General features: G+C 40.5%; 1 protein-coding gene across 12 annotated transcripts in view; it reads left to right on the top strand.

Annotated features, from left to right (window-relative positions):
• FHOD3 (formin homology 2 domain containing 3) overlaps positions 1–14254 on the top strand; it is a 427406-nt gene that overhangs the window by 221269 nt on the left and 191883 nt on the right. The gene's annotated exons all lie outside the window — the stretch shown is intronic.

Genomic DNA, 14254 nt, shown 5'->3' with positions numbered 1-14254 from the left:
TAAAGAGTGAGATGGTCATATCTTCAGGTCAGTTGACTGGAAACAATTTTTCGCTATCTGATATTTTGGAGTTAAACAGGTAATCAAGAGGTTCACATTCTGGTCTTTGCACTTAAAAGATAACTGGCAAAGGAAGGGTTTGGAGACTGATGCAGAAAAGCTGTGTTACTGGATTAGAAAGCTGAATCACTGTATTGTGGCCCAAATGAATGCATGCAACCTTCATCTAACTGAGAAACCCAGGCTGCAAATTGGGAGAGTTCCTTCAGTATTTCAAGGGGTTATGAGCGAGGGGAGAACAGTCACACCAAGGGATCTTTGCTGCTGAATGATCTCATAGTAAATAGAGCGCTAATGAATGCATAGTTGTGGTGGATTGCTCATTTGAATTTTCTTAGACTGACGTATATAGCTGTCTTTAAAAATGTCACTTTGATGTATTTAGCGGCCAAAACTCAAACTGCAAATTAAGGAGTAAAACAAACACAAAAATAAGGAGAAGGATTTTGTAAGAACCAGAAATGCTGTTCTTGAAAGCAAGGATGCACATAGTAAGTGAGGCTTCATGTGAAGAACTTGAAGATTAGACTGTACAAATACCAGCTTCTTGGGGTGTATAAGAAACCAAACCAGTACCACAAATTATGTTCTATGTCAGTCGTTGTACAGTGATATAAATGTATTAGAATAGCAGCTTGTATATACTCCAAAGTAAAAGACTGTTAGCCACAATGAAACCAGACAAGGACACAGAAACATGAAAGAAAAGAGATTTTCTTTACAGCTGAAAGAAGTTTCTGGGATGAAACTTGCCATGGATGCTCTCAGAAAATTCAGACTAGAAGCAAAATAAAGGTGCTGTATAGGACAGTCTGGCCTTCAGTCTAGGGGTTTACTCCTTTATCAGCTTGGTATTCATCTAGTGTAGCTGGATGATGTCTTTGCCCTTCAGCTGAGTTTTGCAGCCAAATATTGAAAATTCTAAATGAAGAAGCCTGATAGGTGATTACACTACCTGAGTAGCCAAGTGGCCTCGCAATCCAAACACTGGATAGCCGTGCAGCTCTTCTGCTCCAGTGTCAGATAAGGTCCAGGGCACTGAGCCTCACAGTTGACAGAGAAGTCAGTGACATCTGAGCGATCTCACAACACTGTCGCGTGGGCCTTCATCTTACTGAGATCTCATTTGACATCATTCAGGTATGAACTGAGAAGAATTAAAGCTTCCTTCCACACTGATTACTTTTTCTTGTTACTAGGATGTATCCTAAAGCATCCAGAATTCAGGAAGATCACAGTGGTCTCTTTCTTGGTGTAGCTTCTCTAGTTGTGCTCTCTTTAAGAGCTTGGTATCCATGGTCTGGAGTTAGAGATGTTCCACTGAATTCAATGAATGATAAAACAGCGCCTTAGTGCCAATGTCCACAGCATCATAATAAGGAAACTGCAAACTCATCTCGTTGCACTGTTATTAACAGGTGGTCACAGCTTGCTCAGAATAAATATAAAACAAACAAACCACCACCACCAACAACAACAACAACAAAACCTAACCATATGGAAGTAAACCATAGACCTAAAAACTTTATTTTAAGAAGATGCTTTTTGGGATTGATGTCTTCTGAAATCAGGTCTTTCTTCCCCCCTGTTTTGCTGGTGTGAGAAGCTGAAATTTCTCTCTGGGTAGTGTATCCTAGCATCTATTACAATAATATGATTTTTCTGTGTGATGTGGGTTTTATTTTAGAAATTAAATTTGTCTTGATTGTCTTTCAGGAAGGTCAAAGCTTGTTACAACTCCAGGATTATGACAGCTGGTTTGCAGTTCCAGAAGCCAGCATGTGCTTTCTGAATAGGTCTGCATGTGCAATGAGATAAAGATAGGTTTGGAAGTGCAGTGTAGACAAACAATCTTATCCAAGTACATTGAGGAGGGTGCTGAAAAGAAACATTAAATACATCATGTAAGAGTGTTTTTCTGGTATATTGTTTTTGGATGGCCATAGCAATTGGTTGGATTTTTTTGGTGACAGTTGAGTGTCCTATCACAGTGCTCCATTTTACTAAACTTGGAGTACCGGTGAATAGGTTAACAAATTTTGTGGAATAGACGCCACAGTTAGCACTGAGGTGGTCTCATAAGCTTTAAACTCAGTGTTAAGTTAAGGACATTAAACAAAAAACAAAACAAAGTCATCTTTGTCTAAAATTTTTGTGCCTTGCTGCTGTGGTGTCCTTGTCCTGCAGATATATCCTCCTTATTTTCACTGCATTTCACCTGAATCATAAAGGCATGTGATTTCTCCTTAGTTCCATATTCTGGCTGCATTTCTCCAGCACCTTTGGTGTAATTCACTGTTTTCATCTTGTGATCCGAACCTGGCTTGCAGGGCTGGTGACAGTAAATGGCAGCCTCAGGTGTGGCATTGCCTCCACCGCCTCCAGGGCTCGCCCGTTGGGGCTGCTCGTCTTCACTGAGCGGTTTCCTGTGTCTTGACTGAGTGTTTCCTGTGAACTTGTTTGCCTGCCCTCTTCAAGAAATAGCTTTGGACCTAGTAGGGAAAACAGGTTGGGAATATGTGTAAGGGGTTGTAGGTGGTTCAATGAGTTCCCAGGTCCAAGTTATTACTTTGAGGACATTGCTTTCCTTTTTCTAAAGGTCTGAGTTGTTTCACTTTAACGTTTCCTGGTTGTGAATTTCTGCTTAGTGGTTTTGACTTGGTTCATGCCAGACTGAGCTGCCAAAAAAATTACTAAATATGAGTCACAAAAGTTTTAGTTACTTCAATGGGTAAGTGAAAAGTGTGGTTTTTACATGCAATACTGAGAAATCCAGTTTACTGTTGAGTGCTAAGGAGTGACTGTTTATTTCTGCTCGGGTCCCCTGAACTAGGGTTGTCTGACAGTACCTTTCCCAAAATGTTCCCTTTTGTCACAGTATAGTGTATAGACCCTAAACCAACAGAAGCCAGCGCTTCTCTTGAGATTTAGTCTGTTGAAAGACTGGTTTAGAAAACAGCTTTTTTTCTTCCATATTTATTAGTTCTTCACCCTAAATTCACTCTTCAATGTTGCTTTTAATTGTTATGGACGTGTAAAGAAACTCGGCGTTTTGAGGGATTTTTTCCCCCACAGAAACAGATTTGGCTTTTTTTCTTCCCCCCCCCCCCCCCTTCCTTTTTTTCCCCTTTGATGACAATTATCCATAAGAATGATGAACTTCCCTCATAGTACTGAAGTTAAAAGTTTCTGTCCCAATTACCAGATTGCAGTATGGTGGGTATTGCCTAATTATTCAAAAATAAACAGAAAGATAGATGAAAATGTCCACAATTGATGAGGATTAATATAAGTCTTATTGTAATTTTGAAGATCCTTTGGATATAATTTTGAAATCTTCTGTTCCTTGCACAGAATGAGAAAGCAACACATGAAATGCCATGGCTGAGCACAGGCTAATTAAATAATTGTAGAATTATGGCAGTCTTCATGGTTTCTGTTAATTTAGCTAGTGCTATTGGAAAGGTGAGAAATAAGAGCAGCTTGTGTAGACCAAGGCTGAATTGTTTTAAAAATACACTGAGTGAGTGAGGTATGGGGTTCAGGGGTCAGTCCTCTGACACCACAATGTAAGAATTTCTACCTGATGGGATCCTGTCCTGTCTGTCCCTCACATCCAATGAGGAGGTTGTCAAAAGGTCATCCAGCCTTTTTTGCAGAGCTTACTTGTGTACTTGGATCCCTAATTGCCTGCTTCTGGATTCAAATCAGTATTTAGTGGTGTCCATAATTAGATGAAAGCTAGAATTTGTTCTTGTGGTCTGAAAACACAAGCTAGGTGTCCAGACCAAGCAGGAAGAGGCCTTGACCTTGCTACAGTGCAAAATGTCAAAGAACTAAGGCTGAGACAAAAATGAGACCATCAGCCTGTGCTTCTACTAGACCAGGTTTGAATCAACTTCTGCCTTTGGATGCTGGTCTCTGATTTAGTGAGAGCTGTGTGCTTTTATGGGGAATAAGAATCTGGGTTTAAAGTCTAGATCGGAGGTGGTTTTCATTTTGTTTGGTGTTCTTAGTTATTTTGCTTTGTAGTGTTTGTTGGTTGTTGGATTTTTTTAAGAAGAAATATAGGAAAACAAGTGCTTGGAAGGAGGCTAAGAGTTATGATTTGGGGCAATATTTCTGCTTCAAGTTACTCCCTCCCCCTAAAACCAAAAACATTATTATAATCTAAAATTAAATATAAGGTATATCCAAAACTTCTATAATCTATACTTCATTCAGTAATCTGGACAGGAAAACTAGGTTGCAGTAGAACCAGTTTTGATCTTCCCTATCACGAGCCCACTGCACTTCTGACAACATCTCTACAGACATTAGAGCAACCACAGAAGATGGTCTGGGGTGAGAGATCCGACATACTCCATACTTGTATGGAATGTATGATGTTGTACAGAGGTGAAAATAACAAAAAGTGAAAAGAAATTGCCGTAAGAGCTGCTGATTGTAAAGCACAAAGTGATTTTGCTGTTGGGATTAGGAGACATCGAGCTGTTTGAGAGGGAGGTCGAACTTGCACAGGAGCCACAGGAGTTGGTCAGAATCGCTGGTGAATGCCCAGGCAGGGGCTCAGATTTTCTAAAGCAACAGGCAAACGGCTCGGTCACAGACACGTACCAAAGCCACCGACGGTTAGGCCTATTTATAAAGCCAGAGGCATGCAATCCCACCTGCACGCCAACTTTAGAATGAAGGGCTGTGCTGCATATTCTGGGAAATCAGATTAAATTCCTGAAACAACTCAGTTCTGGATGGTAGAAGACCATCTGGTTACTGTCTGTCACCAGAACACTGTGTGCCCAAAGATGTCAAGGAGCTTGAGGAAGTGGAAGGTGAGGTTGAGGTTTTGCAAGCGGGCAGTAGAAGCTGTTGCTGATAACCCTCTCGTTCTGAAAGCCAGACGTGAAGTTATCAGCGAGCTGGTGGCATTTCTGCATGGAGCCAACTGCTACTAGGAATGCTTGGGGTTTATAAGTGTGCTTTCTGTAATGGGGCGATGATCCATTTCCAGGAATCGGCTGGCTGTTTTTATCAAAAAGACCCCTTGTTATTACAAGGATGCAAATGTTTCCGGTGCTTTTGAATTTTCCTCCCTCACCCTGATAGATTTTGTGGCTTTGGCCTTTTGCGTTAAAGGTTAGATATTACAAAGCGTTTAGCATGGGGAAACCCGTTCTTCTGTGGTAAACGTATATGAAGCATCATCAGCAGGGTTTGTGTAAATATGAAAAGCCTAGGAATAAGGTCTGTGAGAGGCTATTTCTATCCTAAATAGACGTGTCTTGCTGGGTTGGTTCCGCAGCAGTAAAACAGATGGTAGTAATGTAAGTTTAGTAGTGAAAATTGAGCTAATACTGTGTATCGTGCATACCTTTGCATTATTCCTGTTTCAGTGTGAACTGGAAAACTGTTTAAAGTTTTCCAGCTGTAAAAAAGTATCCCAGGCCCAAGTAAATAGGAACAGACAGCACATGATTAGGCTTACCTTTGCATTTCTTTTCTGAAGCGAAGTATGAAAACTTTCCTGACTGACTTCTCTTAACCTTCAGTGTGCAGGTATCCATATGTGACTGTGAAGTTCTTGCACATACCTCTATCTATTCAAGTTGACTTCTTATGTGGAGTTCTTTAAAATTATATAAACTTCTTAGTTGATCTTGAAGTAGCTGTAGTAAGAGCTTATGCATTAAAGAGAAATCAAGTGCCTAAAGCTTGATTACTTAGGAGTGTTGCTTCTGAGAGGGACTTGCTGGCTCAGTCTCCCTGTTAATTCAGTTCTTTGATGTTTCTGCTGAGTCCATCAGAAAGCATATCAGAGTTAGACACTTGTCTTGTGGGGATTTGAAGATTTGTATCATTCATTTTATGCTGGTCATCAGACAGCTGTCCCGTGAAACCATGCCAACAGATGGTAACTCCGCCAGGAAGCTGTTATGCCCACATAGTATGGGGCAGCTCCATGTGGAGATATAACCTAGGTTCGTTCCCCCCCCCTCCAAAAAACAAACAAAACAAAACCCACCAAACCAAACAAACCATAGCTCTATTAGCAAATTAGTAGCAAATTAGTGTACTTGTGCTAATAAGACCTATTAATGAGCAGCATTGCTGAGCTTAGGTATAGCGTCACTGTGATGCAGCCATGCCATCTCCCTTGGTGAAATCGGCTACTCTGCCAGCTTTCCATCAGTGAGCTTCGTAGGTGCCATTTGTTGTAGTTCATATCAAAAGTAACAGTCCCAGAAAAATCAGACCTATACCTGATGGCTCAGTACCACTTCCTGATACATGTGTGCAGAAACCTCAAGATGTGCCTCTTTGTGCCTTGAAAAGCCATGGAATGGAAAAATACAAATGGATTTGGCATCAAATTCATTTGGTTCATGAACTCTTTAGATTAGAAATAATGAGATTACAATGCTCTTCATTGTACCAGAAAACAGGGCACATTATACTGTCTCCATGATTAGTAATATAAACACTAAACCTCCTTGGCTGGGTAGCTGAATCCTCTTTCACTTCTGCAAATACCTCTTTAAGACTAAATGCATTTGTTTACTTGTAGAAGGGTAGTTGGGAGATCTTGACTCTGGAAACCATGCAGTTTAAAAAGAAGGAAAACATCCTCTTTGCTTTCCTATCTATGCATTTAGTGTTTCCTTTTATCATTTCAAATATGCATATTTTAAAACAATATTTATTAGACTTGATTTATGCATGCATTGCACTGAGTTTCCTACCGAACACAACCTTAAGTGTTCCCTTAGTTTGTGGAGCAAGCACTGCCCTCTCCTTCTTTCCTCCTTCCTCCTCCTCCTCTTCCCTCCCTTCTCCCTGGATGTGATTCTGATCCATGATCCTTCTGGCAGCAGAGCCAGATGGTCCTTACACACAACGTACAGTACAAGTCCTCCCAGTCCAGGATGGGAATTGGCACTGAAGCAAATTTGGGTTCGAAAGTTTAACCACCCTATAGTAATTTACACATCTACAAATAAACGGAGCTGTTCCTTGCTCTGTATGTTATATGAAATGGCCTTTCATGTTGGGACTGCTCGTGAGGAGGATATAGGGTTCTCATGGTCTACATGGAATTCAGCAATAACACCACCATAAAATTATGGATTTCCCTTGTTTTTAAAGCTGACAGAGGCTGGGAGGCTTTGGGTTGCTTTCTGTCTCTGTGAAAATGAATCTTCGGGTTTTGTGTAATTTATTATTTTTTTTTAATGCTTTGTGAAATTCCCATGAAATGTGACACCTCAGGCTATGCAGACCCCATGTAAAATGAGGAACTGAACCATGAAAAATGCACATCCTTGACTACTAAGCAAAGAATAAGTACTTGGGAAGTAGTCCCAGGGGCCTTTAAAGCCATTGTGGATGTTATATGATTTAACTACTCAAACTTCATGAATGAGCCTTGAAAAGAATGTACACATTCCAACTGGTAGGAGCATATAACAGAGTATTTCTGCCTTTTTGTAGTAATCTTGTACCCTGAAAGTGTCCAAAACTTGATTCATTAGAAAAGGAGAAAATGTGCATAAAATAAAGACACTCGTAAGCCGGTACATAGATGAACGCTTGCACAAAGTACAAGGCTGCTGGGGATTTCACTGTGAAGTACTTGTATTGAATATATGCACATAAACCACAGTAAAATACAGTTGGGAAATAGTGTTTGAGTATTCCTATTTCAAGATTAGATGCTTCCACAGCTATTTGTGATGGTGATTGCTAGGGTGCGACACAGAGTGCTCTATCCTGACACAGAAGCAAGGAAAATTAAGGACTTTAAAGGAGGAGGAGGGGAGCTAAGGTCAAATGTGTAGGATAATTAGAAAGTGCTGACTGTTATTCCATGAAGGTGATTATTGTGTGCCATAAGGACGTGTCAAAAATTAGATTCTTCAAATGTCTTCAGAGTTAAGTTCCATATCCAGATATGCTTGGATTATTTTAAGTTACATCTTAGCCCTGTCTGTCTGGATTTTTTGCAAATGTGCATGCATATGCATTTCTATCAGTCATGTTCTCATAGGTGCAGTCAGAAAACTAGAGCAGTGGACTGTAAACTCTTAAAATACTTATTTTCATCCCCACGAGACAGTGACTTGCTTTAAGCCTCTGATTGCTACTGCATCAAAATACTAAAAAACCATAGGCAATTCAAGAATTTAAAAGCTAAGCCATAGGACTTGTATGTATGAGCACATTATTAATTATTAACCTATCATAAATGCTCTGTTCATACAGATGTGTCTATGAAAAAAGGTACAATATTCATAGGCTGATGACAGTGAAGGATAATCTTAGTGAGTATATGGGGCTGTTAATGTTTCTGTTTGCTGCTGTGGAGGGTTCTGCTTGCCTGTTCTTCTGCACAGCCCTGAGGAGCACAGAAGGAGTAGCATGTGCCCTTGGGAAAGCAGAAGTAGCTAATAGCTGCGTGTCTACAGGGGTTGAATGAGGAAAGATGGAAACTCTTTTTGCTGCTTTGTAATGAAATGTAAGGAGCAGCTTACCATCTGTCAGTGCTACTTACTTCCCTCTTCGTCTCCCTGCTCCTCCACCTCCCGTGCGCAGGACTGCAACCACTGCTGGTGGCATTGGCGTGAAGAGAGGAGAACGTGGGCTGGCGTCCTCCCACTCCCCACGTGTACATGAAGGTTGTCAGCAGATGCTCGGGCAGGGGTTGAGCAGACCTGGAGAGGCAGCAAAGCTGAAGTGCCGTGGAAGGGCAGACAGGTTATTGCCTCGTAGCCAGAGGGAGAAGAGTTGTGGTTTGGGATCCCTGCCTGCTAAAGCCAGAGGAAGCACAGGTTTACCCTGTTCCTCCGAGTTTTACAAAAAGTGGGGATTGAAGACCACCTGAAACTACGAATTTATTAATAATAACACAATTTCTTTCTTACCATATTTCTGGGTAAGAAGGAATTTTTCCTTTTTTCAGTGTGTGAGACATTTCCAGTTTTTTCCATTTAAATTCCTGAAGCTAAAGCCAATGCTGTCAAGCCAGGAGAGGAGACTGTGGCCACCTCCTGTCCCCTAGCAATACGGGAGCACCGGCTTGAACTAGCTGCTGAAAATACAGTACCTCCGTTGTTTAGGATGGGTTTTTGAATCATTTATTGCTCTGTTTGAAGTTTCTTCCCAGAGATTTTACTAAGAGAGTTTACTGATGCAGGTGCTATCCGAAAGAAGTCAATTTTTCCTTTGCCTCTTTTAATTTGCTGACAGCAAGAAAAGAAATATTCTTCCCTCTTCCAACTCCAACCGTATAAGTATTTTGTTTCCTCTCCCCACACACACTCCTGAAGATGATGAAAGTGATTAAAGAAAAAAAGGTGGGAGTATTCAGGGTGTACAGGAGCAGGGAGGATTGTCAGCCTGTGGATTTAAGACCAAGGCAACAATCTCAGTCCCATAGATTGGTGTTTCCAAAAAGCAATGAGTAAGTTACAGGAGTGGGGCAATGTACTGATGCTGAACTTGCTCAGTAATCTAAAAATCTCTGGATGAAAGAGAATATAGAGAAGAAGAGTTTAAGGTTTGCACTAGAGTGGCTCCACGTCATATCAGGCCTGAAAGGACACGTTAAAGGAAGGAAAATGGTGTATGAGCTACTGAGAGTTTCTCCATAAAGGTCTTCCTGTGGCTGGGAAGCCAAGGAGCATTAACATGCTGCAGGAAAGATTACTCTTTAAGGGCAGGTCTTAAGGGTTACCTTTAATGAAAGGCTGGGATGGGCAGACTTTCTTTTGGAGTTTACTATTTTTTCTTTTGACACTTCACAGTTCCCTGAAATGGAGAAGCTTTAACAACACTGCTGTATGCCAGGAGGAATGCCATCAGATAGTTCTGCTGTTACAGCACATTGACTTTAATCAATGAAGTGATACTCAGGATTTAGTATATCTATAGTATGTTGTAAGTGGGTTTATTTAAATGACAAGGTGAGGTCTTCAAGGTTTCTACCAATATTGAGCAATATGTTGTTTCCTCCTACTTAACCCCCTCCTACTATACATTATCACCTGCCTAGACAAGGATCTCAACTCCTCCATCCCTCTCTCTCCTGTCTGTGTCCCCATTCCCCGATGCCCTGGCTTCCTAATATTGTACTCCAAAATCCCTGCTTCAAAAAGAGCTCTGTCATTTTTAAAGTTATGCCCCAAATTGGCTTTGGGTACAGTGGGGTTGCACAGCACTTGCACCTGACAAGTTTCAAGTATCTGGAGTAACAAGGGTCCCTGTCTGCCAACTTTCACCCCGGGTGCTCCCAGTCTCAGTAGCCTGCCCCTGCATGCAGAGAGTGGTCTCGAGGAGCAGACACTGTTTTCTCACCTGGGCACTATGGTGGGCCAAAATTTTGGTTTTAAGGCAGCAACATAGAAACATGGTTTCCAACTTGTCAAAATTCAGTAGTGGGTCACCATAAGCTTGTTTTTAGTATTTAGGTTAATATCTATGATGGAAACATTAATTGTAGTATTTATTAACTAGATATATTGGTTGCTAAGATTATTCTTTTATATATGCTTTTGATAAAGGTTTCTTATATTCTCTAAGATGATTATAGACAAATGCACGTTCACTAAGAATACTGTTACGGTTGATTAATAAAACTCTCAAAAATTAAGAAATACCTGTATGATCTTACTTTGCAGGCATGCATGCCCCCTTTGTGTGGAAGCCAATCCAGCCTTTGATCGCACAGTGGTACGGCTTTTTCCACAGCTGCTTCAGTCTGTGAACGCTGTTGCACCTGTGCACTTAAGAAACACCTTTTAAATAGCTCATCTTATCATCAGTGCTTCCCAAGGCTTTGGGATTTATTTCGTACTATGCAAACTGTTTTATAAAATGTTTGTTTTCCTCATGGATTTTTCTGTGGTTTGTCACTGAATGTTATCCGAGAGCTGAAAGGGCAGCATTATCTTTGCATTGCAGATAAGGAAATAAGGCACTTTAGAACAGACGTATTCTGAATTCAGAAAGATTCAGTAAACTTAAGTGATGGTTTTGGGCTTGTCCTTGGGCTGGTTTTTCAAACTTGATATGGTACTTTCTGTTCATGCCTTTTTAATCTTTACTCTTAGGGCTTTTTTTCCCATTTAGACTCTTGCCCAGCCTGTCCTAGATTTCTTTCTCTGATGTGCCTGTACATTTTCCCCTTCCCACATCAACTTCCGTTAATCTTCAACAGTTTATAGGGTAATTTACATCATCAATCCATTCCTCAATATTCATCAATTTATTCACGTGAATGTCCTCACCAGTTTAACCTGGCTTAAACATCTTTTCTTTCCATCACCTCTTCTGTCCTCTGCACTGTGAAAAACAGGGTTCTGGCACCACAGAACTGGGTATGGGTTCTGTGTATGCACCTCTGCACTGTCAAAAACAGGGTTCTGGCACCACAGCTGTGTTTGTGTGATGGTGTAATGAACTTCACAGAGGAATGTGTTCATCTGAAAAGTGAGGATGAAAAGGTGTATATTTTGCTGTTGCTTTGAAATATTTTTTTTTTGTACTGTTGAATTACCCACTCTGGTTCTCTGTGGTGGTTCATAAACCCTGTGCCAGCAAAACCCTGAGACTGGCGTTAGACAAACAAATAAGGGAGAGTGTTGCCATACCGTTATCAAGTATGTATTCACAGCTTTGGTCTCTTATCTCTTGTCCATTTCTTTCCTCAACATTGCTCACATCAGTCCTAATCCCTATGTTTCCTCCAGCCAAATAGCTTTTAGTCTTTCCCATTATTTCCCTCATTTATCCCAGTCACTTCGTCTCTTTTCATAACTCTCAGATGCTCATCAGGTTTTCTGTCAGTCAGAGTTCCTCCCTTAACTCTTCCATTTCTTTGAACCCCTCTGGGTTTAAATTTTGTTTCCTTTGGCATTCAGGTCAGAATTCTCCTTCCCACCATCTGAGTAAACAGGCAGTTCCTTTAAAATAAAACCAAATAACCCTCACAAGCTGTCTGCTCTTATTTTGAGTGCCCTGTCCTTCCTTGGTGGGCAACACCTGGGAGCTTTTGAGCTCCGATGATGGGGTATTCAGAGGCTTTAGCTGATTGTGTATGTTCAGTAGAGACTGTCGTAAGTGTCAAACAACAGTTATTTCAAAACCTTATAACTACACACAGTTTGGACACATTTTAATGTGGTCTGTATGAGTTTTTTCACTGACATGAGATTATGATTTTCCTGAGTTTTCCAAAGAGCTCAAAATCCAAAAATATTCCAGTTTCCAAAAATATTGTCAACAGTATTTTTAATTCCAGTGAGATGTTACCTTCTTCCTCCTGCCTTCCACAAGTATAATAAGTATTAGAAATTTTCCATGAAAAAAGGAAGTGGTGTGTTTCAAACACCACAGACAGAAAGTTTCAGTCCAAATTCAGAACTTGCAGAAATTATGGTCAATTAAACCCAGGAGTGTTCTCATGGGAACTATCAGGCAATTTTAGTAACAAGCATCAATACCTGTCCAATATATAATAAGCCTTCAATTTCAGTTTCATGAGTCTGATGGCTCACTTTAAATAATACTGAAAATACATAGGAAACTATGTGCTTTATTGGCTAGAAGTATAAAATTACTCATGTTGCTTTATTCTGGTCTTTAGCTGTAGTAATAGGAGTTGATGGGGTGACTACTAGACCAGTTACGCTCAAAGTATAATTGTTTGGGGTTTACATACCAAGAACTGACCTAAAAATCTTTCTAATTTAAAAAAGTGTTCTAATGTTGAGTTCTTGTGAATTAACATATTCATCACGAATTAGCAGAGCAAGACCTGATTGAGAAGTAAATGTTTATTGGAAATGTCTGTTGGAATCTTGCCTTTATATCAGTCTTCTGGAGCATATAAGGGCAGTTGAATATGTAGTAAGTATCGTTTGAAATAATCCCTTTCAGCTGGATTACAGGGCAGGATTTGTCTCACCTAATTCCAGTTACCTTTTCTCAGGTAGTCAGCTAGACTCCCTGAGCAAGAGAGAACACAACACACCTTTGTGACGGAACTGGATGTTCCCTGATTAGCAGTTCATTTCATATCTGCTGTTACCTTTTGTTTCTCTGTTTTCTGTATGAGGTCATGAGTGTGTGTCTGTACTTACAGTTCAACTTAGAAGGGGCTTGAGGATTTGATGTAGTTTAATTAATTTTAATCTGAATGAGTTCATCAAGAACAGTAGAAGGAACTCAGCAGAAACTACTTCATACTTGTATGCTATCATCTCAGTTATGACAAGAAAGTAATTGGTGATTACTTTCAGACTAATAAGATATTCAGAGTTTCAGTCTGAATATCCATGGTCATTTCCCTCAAACAATAAGTCTAGTCTGTCTCTCTTTGAAGACGTTGAATAAGCTGTTTTACAGTTACCTTTGTGAAAAGTATTTGTCCTTCAGTGCTTTTCATTGCATTTGAAGGGGGACGGGGACACGGAGATGAGGAAGAAGGGAGAAAAGCCCCTGTCAACCTGCTGCTGAACTCAACAGTCAGAGAGGGTAAACATCTAGAAATCACATTTTCAGGCTTTGGGAATCCTGTTGATGTGACATGCTTATTGCTGTACTTGATAGGCATATTCAATGCTTATTATAAAGAGCCATGGCACCATTATGTGTTTAGTGGGTGTAATGGTTCCCTGAATGATCTAGTAAAAGAGCAAGACCTTCTCTTTGAATTTAGGGGCATCTCAGGAAGACTGGACTCCTAAATGTGGTGTCTGAAGTTATGTACTGTGAATGTGACCTTTCCCTAGACCTCTACAGATAAGCAGGAAATGGAATATATGTGAAAGAACCTAAGATTAGGAGCTAGCGTTGTAGTGTTTTATACCCACAGGACATGTACTATAGAAACAACAACCCCTGTGTAATGCATACCATTTAGCCATGCTGATTCTAAACGAACAAGTTGGGAAGGACGTTTGGACCACCTGTAAACTCAGACAAGTGGATCTCTTATGACTACATATACCTGTCCTGGCATGCTTGGGACTGCCAGGCCAATCAGGACAGAAGTCTGCCTGCACCACAGGACTTGGTTGGAAAAAGACTCACATTCTGTGCTTGATTCCACTGGAACTGAATGACACCTAAGAGCCTGTATTTTCAAAGGCTGGACTTAGTTGCTTTCCATTGCTAGCATTCATGGATGGCAGAATTG

The sequence above is a fragment of the Balearica regulorum genome, chromosome 2 (assembly GCF_011004875.1).
Source record: "Balearica regulorum gibbericeps isolate bBalReg1 chromosome 2, bBalReg1.pri, whole genome shotgun sequence".
NCBI lineage: Eukaryota > Metazoa > Chordata > Aves > Gruiformes > Gruidae > Balearica > Balearica regulorum.
The sequence above is the reverse complement of the archived record's forward strand: the minus strand, read 5'-3'. Positions and strand labels throughout refer to the sequence as shown.